The sequence below is a fragment of the Ruditapes philippinarum genome, unplaced genomic scaffold (genome assembly GCF_026571515.1).
Source record: "Ruditapes philippinarum isolate M1 unplaced genomic scaffold, ASM2657151v2 ctg5273_1_1_1_1, whole genome shotgun sequence".
Classification (NCBI taxonomy): domain Eukaryota; kingdom Metazoa; phylum Mollusca; class Bivalvia; order Venerida; family Veneridae; genus Ruditapes; species Ruditapes philippinarum.
This window is the reverse complement of record NW_026860861.1, coordinates 27,566-37,758: the sequence shown is the minus strand read 5'-3', so window position 1 is coordinate 37,758 and position 10,193 is coordinate 27,566.

Sequence of the window (10,193 nt, the reverse complement as noted above, 5' to 3'; positions counted from 1 at the left end):
TGATGTTACACAATTTCATTACGTCTTCAGAATGAGTTTTCATTTTCCATTGCTTTAACTCCCCTTTTAGTTTTTTTTACACAGATATTGTGTGTTTTTAATGTTTAACATTACAAGAAACTTAACACGTGTTATGCAAATGTCAATGCAATTCGTGCACTTGTCCTGGGACTTGCAAGAATAACTTTATGTCCGAGATTTGATACGAACCAGTTTGTGTAGTTTATAAACGGTTGCTTAAGCTAGCGCTATCTGATATTTTTCTAGACATATTTTCTCAAAGCCGGGACGTAATACATAATGTGGCTGAATATAAATACATATACTTTGTCTATTTTTTTCAACACTTTCACAAATCAAAAGCAACATGGTATATATAGTACTATGTCTCGGTAAGTCATACATACCATGATATGTTCTTTGATATATCATACTATGATATCATATATGCTCTTCCTTTGATAGCGGATGCTTGGCTTATCTGCGGGTGCTGTTACATTCAAATTTTGCATAAGCCGGTGCTAGGGGGTGGACGGTAACTTGTTTACTTGTTGTTTGTTATTTTTGTTTGTTTGTTTGTTTTTTTGTTTTTTTGTGTTTTTTTTCTTTTTTTGGGGGGGGGGGGGGGGGTACATAAAACCTTTACTTCTGGCACGAACGGGCACCTGAGTAGAACCATCGACGTTCCTCAAGCTAAAACCTAAGGCTTAACAACTCGACTACGAATGCACCTAGGTCATCTGTAATGAATTAAGATTTGTAAAAAAAAATCCCCATTTTTACATGAATCACAGATCGAAATTATTGAAAAATCTTTGCAATAAGTTCCTTGTAAAAATAAGCGAACGTATCATTGCAATTTATTATATAACACACTAATCTCTACAGGCACTAAATGCATACACTTGTACATACTATTTTGCATATATCCGTACATTTGGCAATGTTACGTTTGATCTGTCATCGTCATGATAAATATATGTATGTTTAAGATCTTGGAGTGGTTAACCACACTTAGTGAAATTATATATATGGACATAATTATGCAAATAAAACAATTTTCTAACATCGAAAAATATGTAAAATATGTACTGCAAATATTTGTGCATATCATATGTAAACATTCAAATATATGCATTCATTTCTTATTGTAAAATTTGACTTAAACTTTATAGAAAACAAATTTCTAATTACCTCCCTTTATTTACATGAAATGTTAAATTCGGTAATATCTTTATAAATAATGCTTTTTGGAACCTACAATATTGATAAATCTTAATTTGAGCATCATATTTATGATTTAAAACCATAAAAAAATTGTGTTACATGATCTTTAATTAAAGCACCGAATGAATGAATCAACAGTAACATACATGGGCCAAAAAGATCGATATTAACATCCTGTTTCATATATACATGTAAACAAGCTTCAATTGGAAGGATCAGATTTCACATTCGTATTGTTTACAAAGGACAACGCTTGAACATGCACAATCTTAAAGTCAAATAACAAGGAAGTGACTATCAAATATGAACACGATAATTTCATACGGAACTTATTGAATACCACGTGGCGGGTTTATCTTAAGATAACGAATAAGGAAGTAACTCTATATTCCAAAGGCCAAACGTTCACGCTTTATTATGACATGTGCATTTGTGTGCATTTGAATAAAAATCTGGATAAAGTGTGATCTCTCGGAAGCATTAATCACAACAAAATTACATGAAAATTGCAGACATCGGTTGAAAACTTGCTATATTTCACTTCTAAAATGTTGAAATACAGAATCCGTAGAGAACGCCAAAAACGACAATATTGAAAATGTTGTAAGCTCGGTTTGATCGGGCCAGTTAATGAACGGTACTGGTAAATGCAAATTACAGTCTATGCCCCCTAGCACCGGCTTAGGCAACGCTGCTCCCAGGGAATGTGCTCCTTCCTAGATTTTTATGCTCACAGCAACTGGTGTCAAGTGCTAATTGAGTGGCACAATTCAACGTTATTATATATTTCTGGTTCTTCGGGGTTATTTATTCTAATATGTTACTGTGTTAAAGATTGAATACCGACTGCTTGAGCCGGTGCTAGGGGAGCGTGGTAGATGTTGCACTTTACATTATCTCCCATGAACAGACTTAATCGAATCGAGTCTGCAACTTTCACTTTTAAACTCTTTCCATTATTGAGATATATCTCCTTTGCAAGATTATTTTTACTCATTTTTATTTTGCGGTTACGTGTTAATAAATGATTATTTTTATTAGTGAATGTAATAATACCTTGCGCAAATTGTATTCTTTTATGATGTCCAAATATTCATCACAATTGATTGAAAATAAATCTTCCTCGAATGATTTACAAAAAAAAACTCACTTTTTTCTTCTTTTTTTAATGGAACCCAAGGTAAAAATTTGAAATGGAACTTAAAACTTTGTGGGCCTGAAAATCAATCAACTGTATTTGATTTCCTTGTCAGATACTATTATAACCTTTTATGTATTATTAAAGCGATTATTCTGTCTGTGATCTGTTTTTGTTTGGGGTCTTCCTGGTCTCCTGGCCGCTGGTCCTTGTTGTTGGGTCCTGTAGGGGTTGCGTTCATTGAAAGCCGCCTTTCCTTGTTGATCTTGTGTATCATATTTTAGATATATTAAATTCTGCTTAAAACGGCGTTTGAGGGCATGGGGGTTGCTTGCAATTTACAGTACCGTCCATGAACAGGCTTAATCAATCCGAGCCTGCAACATTTTCAATTTTTCCGTTTTGGACTTTCTTTAGGGATTCTTATTTTTTCTATTTCTAAACGAACTGTTCAAAATCTGTTCTGTCACATTGGTATCGTCTTAATATATGATAAACAGGATCAACAAGGAAAGACGGCGTTCAATGAACGCAACCCCCATATGACCCAGTCTGTGCGTCCCCATGTACACAGCACTTAAAATAATATTGTTATGCACTGAAGGATTTAAAATATCTTGCCACATCAAACGACGTGTCGCGTCCAAGGCTCATGTCACTAACTAAAACAGCAAGGAAACATTTGTGTTCGGACTGTAACTTTGTCATGCATTGAAAGATTTTGAAATCACTTGGCATAAATGTCTACCACATCAATATGACGTGTCGTGTTCAAGACTTCTGTCCTTACCTCCAAGGTTAAGGTAGTAAGTTTGCTATTCATGGATGGCATGTCATTTAATAAAAACAATATTAGGCAATTCAGTTTTACTTTTCCACTTTTTGCACTACATAATAAGGACCTTTTCGTCACTTACTCATTCCAAATAATCTGTAACCTGCTAATTCTAATTCTCAGATTCCTCTGAGATATTCAAGACACTTTTTAAATTAAGGTTTTACTTATTGCAAAACTGGTAAGTTTACATTATTCATTCAGTTATGAATAATTTAATATCTAGTATTCTACCTTGAGTAGATCTGATTTGTCAATTTATTAAAAGATTTATATGAAAATTACGTTAAAATTTAAGACACCGTACACCGTATATTAACATAACATGTAGTTTTCTTTCATTTTGATTTGCTCTAAGTATGTATATACGAAATTGCAATAAAAGTTTGAATCGAATATATAGCACTGAGATATTTTTAAGCGAATTGAAAATGCTAGATAATTTATAATGATTTGGAGTGCAATTTAGGTCAAGTAGACAATATTCAATATAGTTATTGAAGATCCATGTTGCAAGATCGAAACTGATCTGAATTTATTGTTTTGTTGGTCATGCTTCATGCAGAGTTGTTTTGTATGCTATCAATAATAATAAATAGTTTTCTATTTCCCACGCATGCTTGAAGACCGATGAAATGTCTCTTAACGTTACATAACATATATCGAGGTAATATCTATCCTTCCATATACGACTTAATGTAAATATATTTATCTTAAATCATGACGTGTATATATGAAAGGTCAAAGTGATTTTCTTTTATTTGATATAACTAATAATAATACTTCTGTCTAGCTAATAAAGAAATAGCTAGCATATTCAATTTGAAAGCGTATTTAAACTAGTAAACGGACTGTCAAACTAACAGACTGTCAGACAGTTAGACATCGCCCGTCCAAAACTTATCTCGATGTCTAAGAAAACAAAGTGCTTTAGGCCCTATATCAGTATTTATGAAAGGTTGATTATTGAAAATTAGATATAGTTGTGTAATACACAAATATTTCATGAAAAGTATCAGCCAATAATAATTAAGTAACATTGATCAAACTTTTTATTGGTACTTGCACTTTTAAACGTTAAACGTAAATGTGTTATTTCAATTTTAATACATATGTATAAAGTTTAAATCATATGTGTTTTAAGATTCTTATAATTCAAATATTGAATGACAATGTATTAGATCTATATTTGTGTTATAAATGTAAGTCGTTCCATTGTTAGACGTACTATTTCACTATATAACAATACCACGGATGTCTATTTCAAAGATGGTTACATCACTATTCTAACCATTTATTTTATTTCCTCGTGTCATCAACAATAACATATGAAGTAATATCAATCGCTGAATATTTATATTATGCAATGAATATAAGAAAAGAAGAGCTTATTAACTCTATAATTATTTAATAATCTAATCTATTAGATTTAGCTACACACGTATTTGCAATTTATCACTTTATTGTTTGATTGTTTTATTGATTGTATTGTTGTTAATTTTGTATTTTGGGCCAGATGTCTTTATTACTAGAAATAAACTGAAACTGAAATTATTATAATAAAATGTATATCGTATTTAGTACTATTTACGTCTCCTAGAGTGTACCCTCGGATTAAATCCCTGTATCAGAAGAACTTTAAACAACCACATTGTAATCTATTTTTTTAAATATGATCAACAGCCTTCGATTTATAAGTTTAAAAAACATATGTAAAATACATACTTGATTCAAGCTCATAAAAAACAAACACTACATATATACATGTATACATTTTGTAAGTCAGCTGTACAGTGATTGCACAATGCTTTGCAAAACTCTAAATATAGAATGATATGACATAGATAGTGTAGTAAGTAATTTAATATGGTTGTGAAATGTTGACAACTTATGCGTCAGAATATTTTCTGACTCGGGTAAAGTTTATAACTAATATTGTCCAGTCACGCCGTTTCATTTTATTTATTTATTTATTTATTTTTTCCTTTGTCCTAAAAACATATTTGTATGTATTTATCTTTTAGCATGTTAAAAAAGTACAAGGAAAAACTATTGATTTACATGAATTTTAAGAACATTTTAAGACAATTTGATGGAGACGCATTAATGTTGTGAAAAATAAATCGTTTACTTGTTTTATTATGTTATTGCATGTAAATCCTGTATTTAAAAGATTAGGGGGAGGAAATGTTTTAGTTGTATTCAGCCTATATTTGAACCGTTCAATGTGCAGATATAGTGAAGTCCTTTATTAAGTTTAATTGTTTGACGACAGTATTGAATGAATATTATGTTTGTTCCTGTTGAAACGAACCCAATAACTATAATCATAACTAGGAACTGATGTGAATAATGTGCAGGCATCGAACTCCTTTGAAAGATAAATAGAAATGTATGCTTACACACTATTTTAACGGCGTACTGCTATTGAAAAGGCCATTGCATTGAATAAAACCTGTTGAATGAAATATTTATTTATGTAATGTAAACAAAATTGTATCTTATAGAATGACAAAGGTAAACATGAAAATGCATTTTTTCTATTTCAACAAAACAATCAGTCGAAGGTATCGATCAAGATTTATTTATGGAATGGAAGAACATTATAAACATAAAGATCACCAAACAATTATTAAATGCGTACCTTTTTCCGCTCTGAAAGTGTGTTTTTGTGATAAACTCGGAAATTTGCGAACAAATGGACTACATAGAAAGAAGCATTACTTAGTGATTCTATTTTGAAGAGAAATCAAGTGTAACTCTCTAATTGACGGTTATTTTCCAAATTAATATATATTTCAAAGCTGTACAACTTCAACGTTTCCGAATCCTTCAATCAAAAACAATATGGAGGCGAAGTAATTATAAGCCCCAAATTGTCCAATTTGTCGAATATTGAATTCTTTCCCGTGGTCCTTGCCCTATGCATGTAATTTCGGACAGTTTTGGGATCTACTGCTTTCTGAATTAACTACATACATGATTTTCCTTAGAGCTCGACTTTTTCGAAGAAGAAAAAAAATCGAGCTAAACAACTTGTCATGTCGTCCGTTGCCGTCAAAAAACTTTAACATTGGTCATATTTTCATTTATTCTTAATGGATTGTCTTCATACTTTGACATAGCCACCCTTTTGATAAAGACCTTCAAGTAAACCAGATAGAAGTTGACCATGACGCATAAATGACATTGACTTTCAAGGTCAAACTTTTGAAATTTGCTTGACTTTTGTTATAAAAGGCTTTAACTTTGTTCTTTAATTACGGATTGACTTCATACTTGAACGCAATGTCTGAATGAAGATCAATCCTAATTTGACATTGACTCGTAAATGACCATGACCTTAAAGGTCAAATTATTGAGAGTTAGAGTTGTTTTTTGCTATAATTGGCTATAACATTGTACTAAGTAATAAATGAATTGTCTTCTTCATACTTGGCACACTCTTTGGGACAAGAACGTAAAGAAGATTTAATGGAACTTTACCTTGACCTTGACACTGAATGTAAAATTAGTGATTTTTGTTACAAATAGCCATAACTTTGTTATTTATTAATGAATTCGAGTCATACGTGAACATTTTTTGACAGGATTGACAATTTGAAAAATAAAAAAATGACCTTGAGCGTCAGGGTCAAATAATCATATTTTCCTTAAATACTCATATAACTTATTCATCAAAAGATTTGATTCATTCTACGACAAAAGAACACTAATGACAAAACTGACAAGAAAATTACATTGTAATTCAAATGTGGCCGTGACATTTCAGTGACATTAACCGTTGAGGTCAATTTTGTTTTAATTGAGCTTAAATTGTCATTACTTTTTTTTATATATTATCATTCATTATAACTGACATACATAAAACCATACATATGACACCATCGACATGTTGAATAATTTAAGCATGACCTTGATCTGTAAATTACCGTGACAGTCAAAATCAAAACCGAAATTTTAATTATATTTTGTACAAGAAGAGTATTATGTACTACAATATTCTACCTCCGATGTGTTTGACTTCAGAAATAAGATATAGTCGAGCGTGGCCCACATTTGGTGCTTACTCTTCTTTTTACTAGACTTAGTTTCCCTACAGTTTATGTCTTACTTTTGCTACAGATAAAAGCTGGTATCACAAGGGTCTTTCAAAGTGTAATTGAAAGACCCTGCATGATATCACATATAACGTATTGGTTCGTGGATCAGATAATTCGCTTATCACCGGACTTGACAACAATGTTGATAAAAGCAGAATAATCAATAGTTTTGTCCTGGCTTCCAGAGGTTAGGATTGACGCTGACCAGTCTTCGGTGGATAGTTACTGTAGTATACTTAATTTTAAACAGGTTATTATTCATTGTAAAATACGATATGGAGTACACACATGTAAAAAGCTATATCCCAGCAAACATTACATATAGGACCGATGTCGGCCAGATATCATCTTCAATGTCGGCCCGATATCGGCATCCGAAGTCGGCTCGACATCGGATGTGCAACCCGGCTCAAAGTCGGGCCGATATCGGATGCCGATATCGGGTACCGACTTACAGCCAATATTGGATGTGGTGCTAGTTTAGTCTGATATAGGTATTGCAGATGTATACGAGTCCAATAGATTCAGTACTGTACTCAATAATGTATTACAATGACGTTTTTATGTTACACAAGCATCTTGTTTTTGAAAGTTTGGCAGGACCATGCTTTAAATAAGTAGATGAATATGTCTTACACTATCATAAAAGTAATGGTCTTCGTATATAAGTTCAACTGAAAACATAGCAAAACTGATTTATCAGGCTTATAGAGTATACAGTTATTATTTATTACTGTTATTATTTATCTAAAAAGTTTATACAATGTACAAGATCGTTGGCCTGGTCAACGACCTACAATAGTACTAGCTGATTATTTGCGTTACATATACTGTTATATAAATGTAATTGCGACTTTTGTAAATGTTCATAAAATATAATCCACATCAACCCCTAAAAAACAAACAAACAAACAACAACAACAACAAAAAGCACGTTTATAATAGGGAGTCACATTTTGCAAAAAGTAAATATCTTATAATATCGTGTACGGCGAGTAGGCTAGCTAGCTTTAGCTTAAAATTGTTCTTTCTTTAACGAGGGTTTTGGTGTTTCATAGTTTGTCTGTATATTATCACATAAAGATTACTATTATCAATTAATTGTCAGGCCATTAGTTGGAAATTATCAGTCTTAGCAAAGCCTACAGGAGAGAATGGGTAGTGAACCTATCACGGGCGGTCAATGAACCAAGATAGGGAATAAATAATATTATTTTAACAACAAAAAGAATTAGACGGTAAGTGCGAAACTTGCCTTAAAGCTAAATCACTTACCTAGATCCAATTTAGATTGTAGCGACATTTTTATACACCTTTTTATATGCCGTTAACGGGTTATTTAAACTGCTCTCAAATTATGTTTTATATATACAAGAATTATCTAAACCGTGCACATTTTAAGATTGTTATCATGAAAGTGAAGTTACTGTCACACCCCTCCCCTAACCCAACTGTAAATTATATTATATAACCAAAATATCAATTGACCACTTTGACCTTCTATTACCTATCAACCACAGTATACTTATTGAAGTCCAATGTTATATTGAGGTGCTTTTATTAGAAAAAGTTATTTTGTTTGTAAGTTTTGTTTGGTTTTACGGCACACTAACACAATTTAGATCATATGGCACCGAAACAAGAAAGCTAATTTTGACTAACCTCGGGTGATACACCAGGGGTCAAAACCGCATCACCTGCTGGAGATATGAGATGCATTACCTCCAGTAATTCGAACCACGGATTTATATTACAATATTTATAATATAAATCCGTGTTCGAACCCATTAAGTCGCCTCTTATGATCACACAGGGATAAACGGCGGCTGCAATTTTGATGCCTCAAGGTAACCCCTCGGCCACAAAGGGGAGGAAAAGTTAAAATACAGTTGATTTACGGAAAAATAAGATATATCTATATAAAGCTGAGGCGGAATGCAAATTCGCAACGAAATCCACTGCCAACATGTGTGTTTCAAACAATCCTTTATAAACACATTATGAATACAACATTTATTTACTTATATTTATCAATGATAACTTTTATACCCAAACCACACGCTCTTCACCTTTTTTTTGGCCATACATTACTTAAAATATGTTTCGGCCCAGAGTTTCATTATCAAAATGCTAAAATAAATATGCCACTGTACATATATATTTGAGGAGCAGGCTGACTTGGTTCTATGCTGGTTTCAAAGGGTAAGTAATTATTGCCCAATATTTTTTAGAGTAAATTCTTGGAGGACACAACTTTTATTTTTGTAACGAAAGTACTTTTCCATTTCAAAATCAACAAGTGAAGAAGGAGCCTGGAATCAAACAGTTTAGGTGTTAGTTTTAACTTATTTATTTACCTCGAATGCGAAACAAGTTCTTGCAAGTTGCATGAATCACTTTCGAATCTAACAAGTATTGGTTCCCTGAAGAAACATGATTGTGACCTGAGGAAGACTCGAACCCATGGTCCCTGGGTTGAGAGGCAGACACCTCAACCACTAAGCCACCCTCCCCTTTTGGGTGTTAGCCTCTCAACCCATGTAAATTGAGTTAAATTCCAGTTCAGAACATATATAGCCATGTTTCATTGTATGAGACCAGATATATTTAGTCCAGGAAATGTACTAGAAAGTAATAATTCTAAGTTGCAAGAATATATTTTACATTCTAGCATGCTTCATCAAACAGACAGGACAATTAAGGGCATTATTACACGATACTAGTATATGCACAGCATAAACAAGGAAATGCTTACATGTCATATAACGATATGTATGACGTCAATAAGCCAAAAGACGTCAGGAAAATTACTTCTACGTTTTTTTGTTCAACGTAGTTAAACATTTTTTTTATCAATTCACTTTTTTATTAGCTTGTTTTAATAGAAATA